Here is a 15,502-nt window from a genome sequence, read left to right as displayed (position 1 = left end):
TGGGGATGCAGTGCAGTGAGTCCAGAGAGTGCACTGGCACCACTGGTGATGCAGTACAGTGAGTCCAGAGAGTGCACTGGCACCACTGGGGATGCGGTGCAGTGAGTCCAGAGAGTGCACTGGCACCACTGGGGTTGCAGTGCAGTGAGTCCAGAGAGTGCACTGGCACCACTGGTGATGCAGTACAGTGAGTCCAGAGAGTGCACTGGCACCACTGGGGATGCAGTGCAGTGAGTCCAGAGAGTGCACTGGCACCACTGGGGATGTAGTGCAGTGAGTCCAGAGAGTGCACTGGCACCACTGGGGATGCAGTGCCGCGAGTCCAGAGAGTGCACTGGCACCACTGGGGATGCGGTGCCGGAGGTCCAGAGAGTGCATTGGCACCACTGGGGATGCACCCCGGCAAGTCCAGAGAGTGCACTGGCACCACTGGGGATGCACTGCAGTGAGTCCAGAGAGTGCCCTGGCACCACTGGCGATGCGGTGCCGGGAGTCCAGAGAGTGCTTTGGCACCACTGGGGATGCACTGCAGTTACTGCAGAGAGTGCACAGGCAACACTGGGGATGCATGCAGTGAGTCCAGAGAGTGCACTGCCACAACTGGAGATGCAGCGCAGTGACTCCAGAGAGTGCAATGGCACCACTGGGGATGCGGTGCAGTGAGTCCAGAGAGTGCACTGGCTCCACTCAGGGTGCAGTGCGGTGAGTCCAGAGAATGCACTGGCACCACTGGGGATGCAGTGCAGTGAGTCCAGAGAGTGCACTGGCACCACTGGGGATGCACTGCAGTGAGTCCAGAGAGTGCAGTGGCACCACTGGGGATGCAGTGCAGTCAGCCCACTGAGTGTACTGGCACCACTGGGGATGCACTGCAGTGAGTCCAGAGAGTGCACTGGCACCACTGGGAATGCAGTGCAGTGAGTCCAGAGAGTGCACTGGCACCACTGGGGATGCAGTACAGTGAGTCCAGAGAGTGCACTGGCACCACTGGGGATGCGGTGCCGGCAGTCCAGAGAGTGCACTGGCACCACTGGGATGCACTGCAGTTACTCCAGAGTGCACTGGCTACACTGGGGATGCAGTACAGTGAGTCCAGAGAGTGCACTGGCAGCACTGGGGATGCACTGCAGTGAGTCCAGAGAGTGCTCTGGCACCACTGGGGATGCAGTGCAGTGAGTCCAGAGAGTGCACTGGCACCACTGGGGATGCAGTGCAGTGAGTCCAGAGAGTGCACTGGCACCACTCAGGGTGCAGTGCGGTGAGTCCAGAGAGTGCACTGGCACCACTGGGGATGCAGTGCAGTGAGTCCAGAGAGTGCACTGGCACCACTGGGGATGCACTGCAGTGAGTCCAGAGAGTGAATTGGCACCACTGGGGATGCAGTGCAGTGAGTCCAGAGAGTGCACTGGCACCACTGGGGATGCCCTGCAGTGAGTCCAGAGAGTGCAGTGGCACCACTGGGGATGCAGTGCAGTCAGCCCACTGAGTGTACTGGCACCACTGGGGATGCACTGCAGTGAGTCCAGAGAGTGCACTGGCACCACTGGGAATGCAGTGCAGTGAGTCCAGAGAGTGCACTGGCACCACTGGGGATGCAGTACAGTGAGTCCAGAGAGTGCACTGGCACCACTGGGGATGCGGTGCCGGGAGTCCAGAGAGTGCACTGGCACCACTGGGATGCACTGCAGTTACTCCAGAGTGCACTGGCTACACTGGGGATGCAGTACAGTGAGTCCAGAGAGTGCACTGGCAGCACTGGGGATGCACTGCAGTGAGTCCAGAGAGTGCTCTGGCACCACTGGGGATGCAGTGCAGTGAGTCCAGAGAGTGCACTGGCACCACTGGGGATGCAGTGCAGTGAGTCCAGAGAGTGCACTGGCACCACTCAGGGTGCAGTGCGGTGGGTCCAGAGAGTGCACTGGCACCACTGGGGATGCAGTGCAGTGAGTCCAGAGAGTGCACTGGCACCACTGGGGATGCACTGCAGTGAGTCCAGAGAGTGCACTGGCACCACTGGGGATGCAGTGCAGTGAGTCCAGAGAGTGCACTGGCACCACTGGGGATGCACTTCAGTGAGTCCAGAGAGTGCACGGGCTCCACTGGGGATGCAGTACAGTGAGTCCAGAGAGTGCACTGGCACCACTGGGGATGCAGTGCAGTGAGTCCAGAGAGTGCACTGGCACCACTGGGGATGCACTGCAGTGAGTCCAGAGAGTGCTCTGGCACCACTGGGGATGCAATGCAGTGAGTCCAGAGAGTGCACGGGCACCACTGGGGATGCAGTGCAGTGATTCCAGAGAGTGCACTGGCACATGTGGGGATGCACTACAGTGAGTCCAGAGAGTGCACTGGCACCACTGGGGATGCAGTGACGCGAGTCCAGAGAGTGCACTGGCACAACTGGGGATGCACTGCAGTCATTCCAGAGAGTGCACTGGCACCACACGGGATGCGGTGCAGTGAGTCCAGAGAGTGCACTGGCACCACTGGGGATGCGGTACCGGGAGTCCAGAGAGTGCTTTGGCACCACTGGGGATGCACTGCAGTTACTGCAGAGAGTGCACAGGCAACACTGGGGATGCCCTGCAGTGAGTCCAGAGAGTGCACTGTCACCACTGGGGATGCAGTACAGTAGGTCCAGAGAGTGCACTGGCACCACGGGGGATGCAGTGCAGTGAATCTAGTGAGTGCACTGGCACCACTGGGGATGCAGTGCAGTGAGTCCAGAGAGTGCACTGGCACCACTGGGGATGCACTGCAGTGAGCCCAGAGAGTGCACTGGCACCACTGGAGATGCGGTCCAGTGAGTCCAGTGAATGCACTGGTAGCACTGGGGATGCAGTGCAGTGAGTCCAGAGAGTGCTCTGGCACCATTGGTGATGCAGTATAGTGAGTCCAGAGAGTGCACTGGCACCACTGGGGATGCAGTGCAGTGAGTCCAGAGAGTGCACTTGCACCACTGGGGATGCACTTCAGTGAGTCCAGAGAGTGCACTGGCACCACTGGTGATGCAGTACAGTGAGTCCAGTGAGTGCACTGGCACCACTGGGGATGTAGTGCAGTGACTCGAGAGAGTGCACTTGCACCACTGGGGATGCAGTGCAGTGAGTCCAGAGAGTGCACTGGCACCACTGGTGATGCACTGCAGTGAGTCCAGAGAGTGCACTGGCACCACTGGGGATGCAGTGCTGTGAGTCCAGAGAGTGCACTGGCACCACTGGGGATGCACTGCAGTGAGTCCAGAGAGTGCACTGGCACCACTGGGGATGCAGTGCAGTGAGTCCAGAGACTTCACTGGCACCACTGGGAATGCAGAGAAGTGAGTCCAGAGAGTGCACTGGCACATCTGGGGATGCAGTGCAGTGAGTCCAGAGAGTGCACTGGCACCACTGGGGATGCAGTGCAGTGAGTCCAGAGAGTGCACTGGCACCACATGTGATGCAGTGCAGTGAGTCCAGAGAGTGCACTGGCACCACTGGGGCTGCAGTGCAGTGAGTCCAGAGAGTGCACTGGCACCACTGGGGATGCAGTGCAGTGAGTCCAGAGAGTGCACTGGCACCACTGGTGATGCAGTACAGTGAGTCCAGAGAGTGCACTGGCACCACTGGGGATGCGGTGCAGTGAGTCCAGAGAGTGCACTGGCACCACTGGGGTTGCAGTGCAGTGAGTCCAGAGAGTGCACTGGCACCACTGGGGATGCAGTGCAGTGAGTCCAGATACTTCACTGGCACCACTGGGAATGCAGAGAAGTGAGTCCAGAGAGTGCACTGGCACCACTGGGGATGCAGTGCAGTGAGTCCAGAGAGTGCACTGGCACCACCTGTGATGCAGTGCAGTGAGTCCAGAGAGTGCACTGGCACCACTGGGGCTGCAGTGGAGTGAGTCCAGAGAGTGCACTGGCACCACTGGGGATGCAGTGCAGTGAGTCCAGAGAGTGCACTGGCACCACTGGCGATGCAGTACAGTGAGTCCAGAGAGTGCACTGGCACCACTGGGGATGCACTGCAGTGAGTCCAGAGAGTGCACTGTCACCACAGGGGATGCACTACAGTGAGTCCAGAGATTGCACTGGCACCACTGGGGATACAGTGCAGTGAGTCCAGAGAGTGCACTGGCAACACAGGGGCTTCAGTGCAGTGAGTCCAGAGAGTGCACTGGCAGCACTGGGGATGCACTGCAGTGAGTCCAGAAGGTGCACTGGCACCAGTGGGGATGCAGTACAGTGAGTCCACAGAGTGCACTGGACCAGTGGGGATGCAGTAGAATGAGTCCAGAGAGTGCACTGGCACCACTGGGGATGCAGTGCAGTGAGTCCAGAGAGTGCACTGGCACCACTGGGGATGCACTTCAGTATCTCCAGATAGTGCACTGGCACCACTGGGGATGCAGTGCAGTGAGTCCAAAGACTTCACTGACACCACTGGGGATGCACTTCAGTGAGTCCAGAGAGTGCACTGGCACCACTGGGGATGCAGTGAAGTGAGTGCAGAGAGTGCATTGGCACCACTGGGGATGCAGTGCAGTGAATCCTGTTAGTACACTGGCACCACTGGGGATGCAGTGCAGTGAGTCCAGAGAGCTCACTGGCACCACTGGGGATGCACTGCAGTGAGTCCAGAGAGTGCACTGGCACCAGTGGAGATGCAGTACAGTGAGTCCAGTGAATGCACGGGAACCACTGGGGATGCAGTGCAGTGAGTCCAGAGAGTGCACTGGCAGCACTGGTAATGCAGTACTGTAAGTCCAGTGAGTGCACTGGCTCCACTGGGCCTGCAGTGCAGTGAGTCCAGAGAGTGCACTGGCACCACTGGGGATGCAGTGCAGTAAGTCCAGAGAGTGCACTGGCACCAACGATGATGCAGTACAGTGAGTGCACTGGCACCACTGGGGATGTAGTGCAGTGACTCGAGAGAGTGCACTGGCACCACTGGGGATGCACTGCAGTGAGTCCAGAGAGTACACCGTCACCACTGGTGATGCAGTGCAGTGAGTCCAGAGAGTGCACTGGCACCACTGTGGATGCAGTGCAGTGAGTCCCGAGAGTGCACTGGCACCACCGGGGATGCACTGCAGTGAGTCCAGAGATTGCACTGGCACCACTGGGGATGCAGTACAGTGAGTCCAGAGAGTGCACTGGCACCACTGGGGATGCAGTGCAGTGAGTCCAGAGAGTGCACTGGCACCACTGGGGATGCAGTGCCGCGAGTCCAGAGAGTGCACTGGCACCACTGGGGATGCAGTGCAGTGAGTCCAGAGAGTGCACTGGCACCACTGGGGATGCAGTGCAGTGAGTCCAGAGAGTGCACTGGACCAGTGGGGATGCATTTCAGTGACTCCAGAGAGTGCACTGGCACCACTGGGGATGCACCTCAGTGAGTCCAGAGAGTGCACTGGCACCACTGGGGATGCACTGCAGTGAGTCCAGAGAGTGCACTGGCGCCACTGGAGATGCAGTGCAGTGTGTCCAGAGAGTGCACTGGCACCACTGGGGATGCACTGCAGTGAGTCCAGAGAGTGCACTGGACCAGTGGGGATGCAGTACAGTGAGTCCAGAGAGTGCACTGGCACCACTGGGGATGCACTGCAGTGAGTCCAGAGAGTGCGCTGGCACTACTGGGGATGCAGTACAGTGAGTCCACAGAGTGCACTGGCACCACTGGGGATGCAGTGCAGTGAGTCCAGAGATTGCACTGGCACCACTGGGGATGCAGTGCAGTGAGTCCAGAGAGTGCACTGGCACCACTGGGGATGCAGTACAGTGAGTCCAGAGAGTTCACTGGCACCACTGGTGATGCACTGCAGTGAGTCCAGAGAGTGCACTGGCACCACTGGGGATGCAGTGCAGTGAGTCCAGAGAGTGCACTGGCACCACTGGTGATGCACTGCAGTGAGTCCAGAGATTGCACTGGCACCAATGGTGATGCACTGCAGTGAGTCCAGAGATTGCACTGGCACCACTGGGGATGCAGTACAGTGAGTCCAGAGAGTGCACTGGCACCACTGGGAATGCACTGCAGTGAGTCCAGAGAGTGCACTGGCACCACTGGGGATACAGTACAGTGAGTCCAGAGAGTGCACTGGCACCACTGGGGATGCACTGCAGTGAGTCCAGAGAGTGCACTGGCACCACTGGGGATGCACTACAGTGAGTCCAGAGATTGCACTGGCACCACTGGGGATACAGTGCAGTGAGTCCAGAGAGTGCACTGGCACCACTGGGGATGCAGTGCAGTGAGTCCAGAGAGTGCACTGGCACCACTGGTGATACAGTGCAGTGAGTCCAGAGAGTGCACTGGCACCACTGGGGATGCAGTGCAGTGAGTCCAGAGAGTGCACTGGCACCACTGTGGATGCAGTGCAGTGAGTGCAGAGAGTGCACTGGCACCACTGGGGATGCAGTGCAGTGAGTCCAGAGAGTGCTCTGGCACCACTGGGGATGCAGTCCAGTGAGTCCAGTGAATGCACTGGCACCACTGGGGATGCTGTGCAGTGAGTGCAGAGAGTGCACTGGCACCACCTGTGAAGCAGTACAGTGTGTCCAGTGAGTGCACTGGCACCACTGGGGATGCAGTGCAGTCAGTCCAGTGAGTAAACTGGCACCACTGGGGATGCAGTGCAGTGAGTCCAGAGAGTGCACTGGCACCACTGGGGATGCAGTGCAGTGAGTCCAGAGAGTGCACTGGCACCACTGGGGATGTGTCCAGTGAGTCCAGTGAGTGCACTGGCACCACTGGGGATGCAGTGCAGTCAGTCCAGTGAGTGCACTGGCACCACTGGGGGTGCAGTACAGTGAGTCCAGAGAGTGCACTGGCACCACTGGGGATGCCCTGCAGTGAGTCCAGAGAGTGCACTGGCACCAATGGTGATGCAGTGCAGTGAGTCCAGAGAGTGCACTGGCACCACTGGGGATGCACTGCAGTGAGTCCAGAGAGTGCACTGGCACCACTGGGAATGCAGTGCTGTGACTCCAGAGAGTGCACTGGCACCACTGGGGATGCACTGCAATGAGTCCAGAGAGTGCACTGGCACCACTGGGGATGCACTTCAGTGAGTCCAGAGAGTGCACTGGCACCACTGGGGATGCAGTGCAGTGAGTCCAGAGAGTGCACTGGCACCACTGGGGTTGCAGTGCAGTGAGTCCAGAGAGTGCACTGGCACCACTGGGGATGCAGTGCAGTGAGTCCAGTGAGTGTACTGGCACCACTGTGGATGCAGTGCAGTGAGTCCAGAGAGTGCTCTGGCACCACTGGGGATGCAGTCCAGCGAGTCCAGTGAATGCACTGGCACCACTGGGGATGCTGTGCAGTGAGTGCAGAGAGTGCACTGGCACCACCTGTGAAGCAGTACAGTGTGTCCAGTGAGTGCACTGGCACCACTGGGGATGCAGTGCAGTGAGTGCAGAGAGTGCACTGGCACCACTGGGGATGCAGTGCAGTGAGTCCAGAGAGTGCACTGGCACCACTGGGGATGTGTCCAGTGAGTCCAGTGAGTGCACTGGCACCACTGGGGATGCAGTGCAGTCAGTCCAGTGAGTGCACTGGCACCACTGGGGGTGCAGTACAGTGAGTCCAGAGAGTGCACTGGCACCACTGGGGATGCCCTGCAGTGAGTCCAGAGAGTGCACTGGCACCAATGGTGATGCAGTGCAGTGAGTCCAGAGAGTGCACTGGCACCACTGGGGATGCAGTGCAGTGAGTCCAGAGAGTGCACTGGCACCACTGGGGATGCAGTGCTGTGACTCCAGAGAGTGCACTGGCACCACTGGGGATGCACTGCAATGAGTCCAGAGAGTGCACTGGCACCACTGGGGATGCACTGCAGTGAGTCCAGAGATTGCACTGTCACCATTGTGGATGCAGTACAGTGAGTCCAGAGAGTGCACTGGCACCACTGGGGATGCACTTCAGTGAGTCCAGAGAGTGCACTGGCACCACTGGGGATGCAGTGCAGTGAGTCCAGAGAGTGCACTGGCACCACTGGTGTTGCAGTGCAGTGAGTCCAGAGAGTGCACTGGCACCCCTGGGGATGCAGTGCAGTGAGTCCAGTGAGTGTACTGGCACCACTGGGGATGCCCTGCAGTGAGCCCAGAGAGTGCACTGGCACCACTGAGAATGCACTTCAGTGAGTCCAGAGAGTGCACTGGCACCACTGGGGATGCACTGCAGTGAGTCCAGAGAGTGCACTGGCACCACTCGGGATGCAGTACAGTGAGTCCAGTGAGTGCACTGGCACCACTGGGCCTGCAGTGCAGTGAGTCCAGAGAGTGCACTGGCACCACTGGGGATGCAGTGCAGTAAGTCCAGAGAGTGCACTGGCACCACTGATGATGCAGTACAGTGAGTCCAGTGAGTGCACTGGAACCACTGGGGATGTAGTGCAGTGACTCGAGAGCGTGCACTGACACCACTGGGGATGCAGTGCAGTGAGTCCAGAGAGTACACTTGCACCACTGGTGATGCAGTGCAGTGAGTCCAGAGAGTGCACTGGCACCACTGGGGATGCACTGCAGTGAGTCCAGAGAGTGCACTGGCTGCAGTGGGGATGCAGTGCAGTGAGTCCAGAGAGTGCACTGGCACCACTGGGGATGCACTGTAGTGAGTCAAGAGAGTGCACTGGCACTACTGGGGATGCAGTGCTGTGAGTCCAGAGAGTGCACTGGCACCACTGGGGATGCACTGCAGTGAGTCCACAGAGTGCACTGGCACCACTGGGGATGCAGTGCAGTGAGTCCAGAGAGTGCACTGGCACCACTGGGGATGTACTGCAGTGAGTCCAGAGATTGCACTGGCACCACTGGGGATGCAGTGCAGTGAGTCCACAGAGTGCACTGGCACCACTGGGGATGCAGTACAGTGAGTCCAGAGAGTGCACTGGCACCACTGGGGATGCAGTGCAGTGAGTCCAGAGATTGCACTGGCACTACTGGGGATGCAGTGCAGTGAGTCCAGAGAGTGCACTGGCACCACTGGGGTGCACTGCAGTGAGTGCAGAGAGTGCACTGGCACCACTGGGGATGCAGTACAGTGAGTCCAGAGAGTGCACTGGCACCACTGGGGATGCACTGCAGTGAGTCCAGAGAGTGCACTGGCACCACTGGGGATGCAGTGCAGTGAGTCCAGAGAGTGCACTGGCACCACTGGGGATGCACTACAGTGAGTCCAGAGATTGCACTGGCACTACTGTGGATGCAGTGCAGTGAGTCCAGAGAGTGCACTGGCACCACTGGGGATGCACTTCAGTGAGTCCAGAGAGTGCACTGGCACCACTGGGGATGCACTGCAGTGAGTCCAGAGAGTGCACTGGCACCACTGGGGATGCAGTGCTGTGACTCCGGAGAGCGCACTGGCACCACTGGGGATGCAGTGCAGTCTGTCCAGTGAGTGCACTGGCACCACTGGGGATGCAGTGCAGTGAGTCCATAGATTGCACTGGCACCACTGGGGATGCAGTTCTGTGACTCCAGAGAGCGCACTGGCACCACTGGGGATGCAGTGCAGTGAGTGCAGAGAGTGCACTGGCACCACTGGGGATGCAGTGCAGTGAGTGCAGAGAGTGCACTGGCACCACTGGGGATGCAGTGCAGTGAGTCCAGAGAGTGCACTGGCACCACTGGGGATGCACTGCAGTGAGTCCAGAGAGTGCACTGGCACCGCTGGGGATGCAGTGCAGTGAGTCCAGAGAGTGCACTGGCACCACTAGGGATGCACTGCAGTGAGTCCAGAGAGTGCACTGGCACCACTGGGGATGCACTGCAGTGAGTCCAGAGAGTGCACTGGCACCACTGGGGATGCAGTGCAGTGAGTCCAGAGAGTGCACTGGCACCACTGGGGATGCAGTGCAGTGAGTGCAGAGAGTGCACTGGCACCACTGGGGATGGTTTTCAAGCCAACTGCATTAACCGCTCATGCTTCTTTCTTATGAGACGTTAGTAAACCAATTACATAGCCTTGTCAAGACTAAATCACAGGTAAAAATCCTGTACATCTCATGTGGCCAACCACTCCCAACTAGGATTCCAAGAACCAGGAGGTTCGGTGAAAATAGGGCTAGTGCTATTAGAGGGGTGATTATTAGGGTAAGCCCTAAGCTGTCTTTAATGGAGAAGTATGGGTGGAATGGGATTTTGTCGCAGTCTGATACGATTCCTAGTGGGTTATTTGAGCCTGATTCGTGTAGGAAGGTTAGGTGGACTAGGGTGATTCCTGCAATTAGGAAGGGCAGTAGGAAGTGGATGGCGAAGAATCGGGTTAAGGTTGGATTGTCTACTGAGAATCCTCCTCAGGCTCATTCTACTAGAGTTTGCCCAATGTACGGGATGGCTGAGAATAGGTTGGTGATTACGGTGGCCCCTCAGAATGACATTTGTCCTCATGGGAGGACATACCCTACGAAGGCAGTTGCTATTAGGGTGAGTAGGAGGATTACTCCTGTGTTTCAGGTTTCTTTGTATAGGTAGGAGCCGTAGTAGAGGCCTCGTCCGATGTGTAAGTAGATGCAGATAAAGAAGAGCGAAGCACCGTTGGCGTGGAGGTTGCGGATGAGCCATCCGTACTGGACGTCTCGGCATGTGTGAGCTACTGAGGAGAAGGCGAGTGAAGTGTCTGCGGTGTAGTGTATGGCTAGTAGCAGGCCTGTTAGGATTTGTGTGGCTAAGCAGATGGCTAGAAGGGAGCCGAAGTTTCATCAGGCAGAGATGTTGGAGGGGGCGGGTAGGTCGATTAGGGAGTTGTTGATTATTTTTAGTAGGGGATGGGATTTGCGGATGTTAGGGGCCATTAGTGAGTCTGTGTGTTATTAGGATTATTACCAGGATGGAGAGGGCGAAGGATCCTAGGTAGGCCTTAATTAGCCCTGTGTGTATTGAGGTTGCGGCTTTGCTTGCGGCTACTTGTAGTTCAGCAAGGCCCTCTGGCCCTATTTTTTTGAGTCAGGAGAGGTCGATCAAGTGTAGGGCAATGTTTTGTCCCTTTTCTAGTAGGTTTTTGGAGAAGAATCGGTGTACTAGGGGGTTGAAGTACCCTAATGCAGAGGAGAAGTTTATGAGGGGGTTTGGTTTGGGGTGAGTGAGGGTGTGTGTTATGTTCGATAGTTCTAGGCCTAGGATGATTCCTAGGATTGTTATGAGGATGGCAGCGGTTTTGGTGATAAGGGGTATGGTTATTGGGGGGGTTTTGGTTGGTGTGATGAAAGAGGTAATGATTATTCCTGCTGTAATGCTGCCTAGGGCGAGTCGGGTTAGGGGGGGCGGTGATTAGTGGGTTGTTTTCGTTTATTGATACTATTGGGGGGATTCGGGTTTGTCCAGCTTGGACTAGGATGGTTATGCGGATGCTGTAGGTTGCGGTGAATGCTGTGGCTATAAGGGTTAGGAGTAGGGCTCAAGTATTTAGGTATGATGTGTTTAAGCTTTCGATGATGAGGTCTTTTGAGTAGAATCCGGCTAGGAATGGGGTTCCTATCAGCGCCAGGTTTCCGATGGTTAGGCAGGAAGTAGTGACTGGGAGTATTTTCTGTAGGCCTCCTATCTTTCGGATATCTTGTTCTCCGTTTAGGTTGTGGATGATAGACCCTGAGCATAGGAATAGTATGGCTTTAAAGAAGGCATGGGTTGAGATGTGTAGGAAGGCTAGTTGTGGGAGGTTTAGTCCGATAGTGACTATTATTAGTCCTAGTTGGCTGGATGTTGAGAAAGCAATGATTTTTTTGATGTCATTTTGGGTTAGGGCGCATGTGGCAGCGAATAGGGTTGATAGAGCACCTAGGCATAGGCAGGCGGTTAGGGCTGTGTGGTTGGTGGCTAGCAGGGGGTGCATGCGGATGAGCAGGAAGATTCCGGCTACTACTATGGTACTGGAGTGCAGTAGGGCTGATACTGGGGTGGGGCCTTCTATTGCTGCGGGCAGTCATGGGTGGAGTCCAAATTGGGCGGATTTTCCTGCGGCTGCGAGGATTAATCCTATGAGGGGGAGGATTGGGGTTTGGTGGGGGTGTACGGCTTGTTGGATCTCTCAGGTGTTGAATGTTGAAGCTAGTCATGCTATGCTCAGGATCAGTCCGATGTCTCCGATTCGGTTGTAGATTACGGCTTGTAGGGCGGCGGTGTTGGCATCTGCTCGGCCTTGTCATCAGCCGATGAGAAGGAAGGACATGATTCCCACTCCTTCCCAGCCTACGAATAGGAGGAATATGTTGTTTGCGGTTGTTAGGAGGAGTATGGCGACTAGGAATGTCAGTAGGTAGGTGAAAAATTTTGTTACGTATGGCTCTGAGGCCATGTATCATATGGCGAATTGTAGGATTGATCATGTTACAAATAGGGCGATTGGAAGAAATGTTATTGAGTATTGGTCTATTTTTAGGCTCAGGGGGATTTTAAAGTTTATAATGAATTTTCACTCCCAGTGGCAGGTGACAGATTCTACTCCCGAGTAGATGAATGCGGTTGTAGGGGCTAGGCTAATTAGGAATGCGGTTTTAACAGCGCGGGTGGTGGCTTGTGGGGTGTTTTTAAAGTTTTTAAATAGAAATGGCAGGATGATTGGGGTTAGGAGGATTGTCAGCGTGAGTAGTGTGAGGGAGTTGATTAGTAGTGTGGGGTTCACTACTTTTACTTGGATTTGCACCAAGATGGGTGGTTCCTAAGACCAGTGGATTGCTGTTATCCTTTAAAAGTAAGGGGGCTGAGGTTTTAGGCTCAGATGTAAGAGTTAGCAGCTCTTGTTGGTTAAACCCTCCCCTCGGCAGGTAAGAAGGTTTGAACTTCTATTCTTAGAATCACAGTCTAATGTTTGGTTTAAACTATACTTGCATGAGGGGATTCCGGAGATCAGTTCGGGTTTGAGGATTAGGAGGAATATTGGGATAATGTGGAGTGTTATGAGCAGGTGTTCTCGCGTGGTTGAGTTTTGCATAGATGTGATGTGGGAGGGGATTGAGCCTCGTTGGGTCATTAGTAGTATGAATAAGGTGTAGGAGGCGGTTAGTAGGGTTGCGATTCCTGTTAGGATGATCGTGAAGGCAGATCAGTTGAATAAGGTGATTATAATGGTTAGCTCTGCTATGAGGTTTGTTGTTGGGGGTAAGGCTATGTTTGTTAGATTGGCCAGCAATCATCAGGTAGCTATGAGTGGTAGGAGAGGTTGTAGGCCTCGTGTGAGTAGTAGAATTCGGCTGTGCGTACGTTCATAGTTTGTGTTGGCTAGGCAGAATAGTATGGAGGAAGTTAGTCCATGGGAAATTATTAGGATCATTGCCCCTGAGAATGATCAGTGGGTTTGGATTATTCCTGCGGCGATAACTAGGCCTATGTGGCTAACGGATGAATAAGCGATTAGTGATTTTAGGTCTGTCTGTCGTAGGCAGATTGAGCTAGTCATTAGGGCGCCTCATAGGGCCAGGGTTAGGAAGGGGTAGTGCAGGAGGTTGGACAGTGGGCCCATAAATAGAGTGACTCGTATAATTCCATATCCTCCTAGCTTTAGTAGTAGGGCGGCGAGGAGTATTGAGCCTGCGATGGGTGCTTCTACGTGTGCTTTTGGCAGTCAGAAGTGTAGGCCGTATAGTGGGGCTTTTACTATGAATGCTACGAGCAGTGCTAGACCTGATAGTATTCCTGTCCATGAGGTGGATAGGGTTGGGTGGGTTAGTTGTAGGGTTGGCAGGTGCAGGGTGCCAATTTTCACGTATAGGTGTATGATTGTGATTAGCAGGGGTAGAGAGCTTACTGGCGTGTAGAATAGCAGGTAGATGCCAGCGCTTAGGCGTTCTGGTTGGTTCCCCCATCGGGTGATTAAGATTAGGGTGGGAATGAGGGTTGCTTCAAATGAGATGTAAAATAGTGCTAGTTCTGTGGTGGAAAAGGCTAGTAGGATGAATGGCTGGACTGCGACTAAGGTTGAGATAAAGATTCGTTTGCGTTGTAGGGGTTCTTGTTGCAGGTGGTTTTGGCTTGCTATGATTATGAGTGGGAGTAGTCAGCAGGATAGTACTAGGAGGGGGGATGAGATTTGGTCAATTCCTGTTCAGTTGGATAAAAATTTGTAGGGGTAGTAGGTTGGGATTAATCACTGTAGGCTTAGGGCAGTGATTAGGAGGCTGTATAAGGTGGTGTTAGTCCATAGAAATTTTGGTGGAGACAGCAGGGCTGTTGGAAGAAGTATGATTGTGGGTAGGATGATTTTTAGCATTGCAGGAGGTTTAGGTTGTGTAGATGGTCGGAGCCATGTGTGCGGGTGGAGGCTACTAGGATGGCCAGGCCTGTGCCCGCCTCACACGCTGAGAAGGTTAGCATGAGAATTGGTACCATGGTGAATGAGGAGACTTGGTTTTCGATGGATCATATTGATAGGCCTACGAATATCGATAATATTATGCTTTCAAGGCATAGTAGGGCGGATACTAGGTGGGTTCGGTGGAAGGCTAGTCCTAGTCCGCTGAAAATGAAGGCTGAGTAGAAGCTTAAATGTAGGGGCGACATAAGAAAGTTACAGGGTTGGCTGTAATCTGCTGGGTCGAAACCAGCTATCTTTTTGGTTAGACTAACCTTCTGTTATTCTGCTCATTCTAGGCCCCCTTGAATTCACTCGTAGGCCAGTCCGAGTGTTAGGAGAAGGAGGATCACTACAGTTCAGGTGAGGGTCATTAGGGGGGATTGGAGTTGGACGGCTCATGGCAGGGGGAGTAGGAGGGCGATTTCTAGGTCGAATAGGACGAACAGGATGGCTACTGAGGAAGAATCGGACTGAGAATGGTAATCGAGCAGATCCAAGTGGGTCGAATCCACATTCGTACGGTGAGAGTTTCTCTGAGTCGGGGTTTATTTGGGCGAGTCAGAAGTTTAATGCGGTTAGGGCGGCGCTTAGGATTGATGATAGGGCGAATATGAACATGAGTGCGTTCATTGCTCTCCTCTGGGTTTATACCAGATTCCAGAGATTGGAAGTCAATTGTAATTAATATACTAGAAGAGCAAGATCCTCATCAGTAGATGGTTATGTAGAGGAATAGTCAGATGACGTCTACGAAGTGTCAGTATCAGGCTGCTGCCTCGAATCCGAAGTGGTGGTCTGATGTAAAGTGGAACTTGATCAGTCGGAAGAGGCAGACGGTCAGGAAGGAGGATCCGATGATTACGTGGAGTCCGTGGAATCCAGTGGCAACGAAGAAGGTAGATCCGTAGACGCTATCGGCGATTGAGAATGGGGCTTCGTGGTATTCTATTGCTTGTAGGGCTGTGAAGTAGAATCCCAGGAGGATCGTTAGGGTTAGGGCGTGGATGGCGTGTTTTCGGTTTCCTTCTGTGATGCTGTGATGGGCTCACGTTACGGTAACGCCTGAGGCTAGTAGGATGGCTGTGTTTAGTAGGGGGACTTCTATCGGGTTGAGTGGTTTAATTCCTGTTGGGGGTCATTGGCCTCCTAGTTCTGGGGTTGGGGCCAGGCTCGAGTGGAAGAACGCTCAGAAGAACCCTAAGAAGAAGAATGCTTCGGATGTGATGAAAAGG

General features: G+C 54.9%; 2 long non-coding RNA genes across 3 annotated transcripts in view; one reads left to right on the top strand and one right to left on the bottom strand.

Moving 5' to 3' along the window:
* LOC308185590 overlaps nt 1-15,502 on the bottom strand; it is a 308,961-nt gene that overhangs the window by 69,472 nt on the left and 223,987 nt on the right. The gene's annotated exons all lie outside the window — the stretch shown is intronic.
* LOC308185589 overlaps nt 10,043-15,502 on the top strand; it is a 656,808-nt gene continuing 651,348 nt past the window's right edge. For both annotated transcript variants that reach the window (XR_013943487.1, XR_013943488.1), the window contains exon 1: nt 10,043-10,342. This is a non-coding gene — a long non-coding RNA (uncharacterized lncRNA). The remainder of the gene's footprint in view (nt 10,343-15,502) is intronic.

The sequence above is a fragment of the Anser brachyrhynchus genome (assembly GCF_964034855.1).
Source record: "Anser brachyrhynchus genome assembly, chromosome: Z".
NCBI lineage: Eukaryota > Metazoa > Chordata > Aves > Anseriformes > Anatidae > Anser > Anser brachyrhynchus.
Note: the sequence above shows the minus strand (reverse complement) of the source record. Positions and strands in the feature narration are given on the sequence as shown.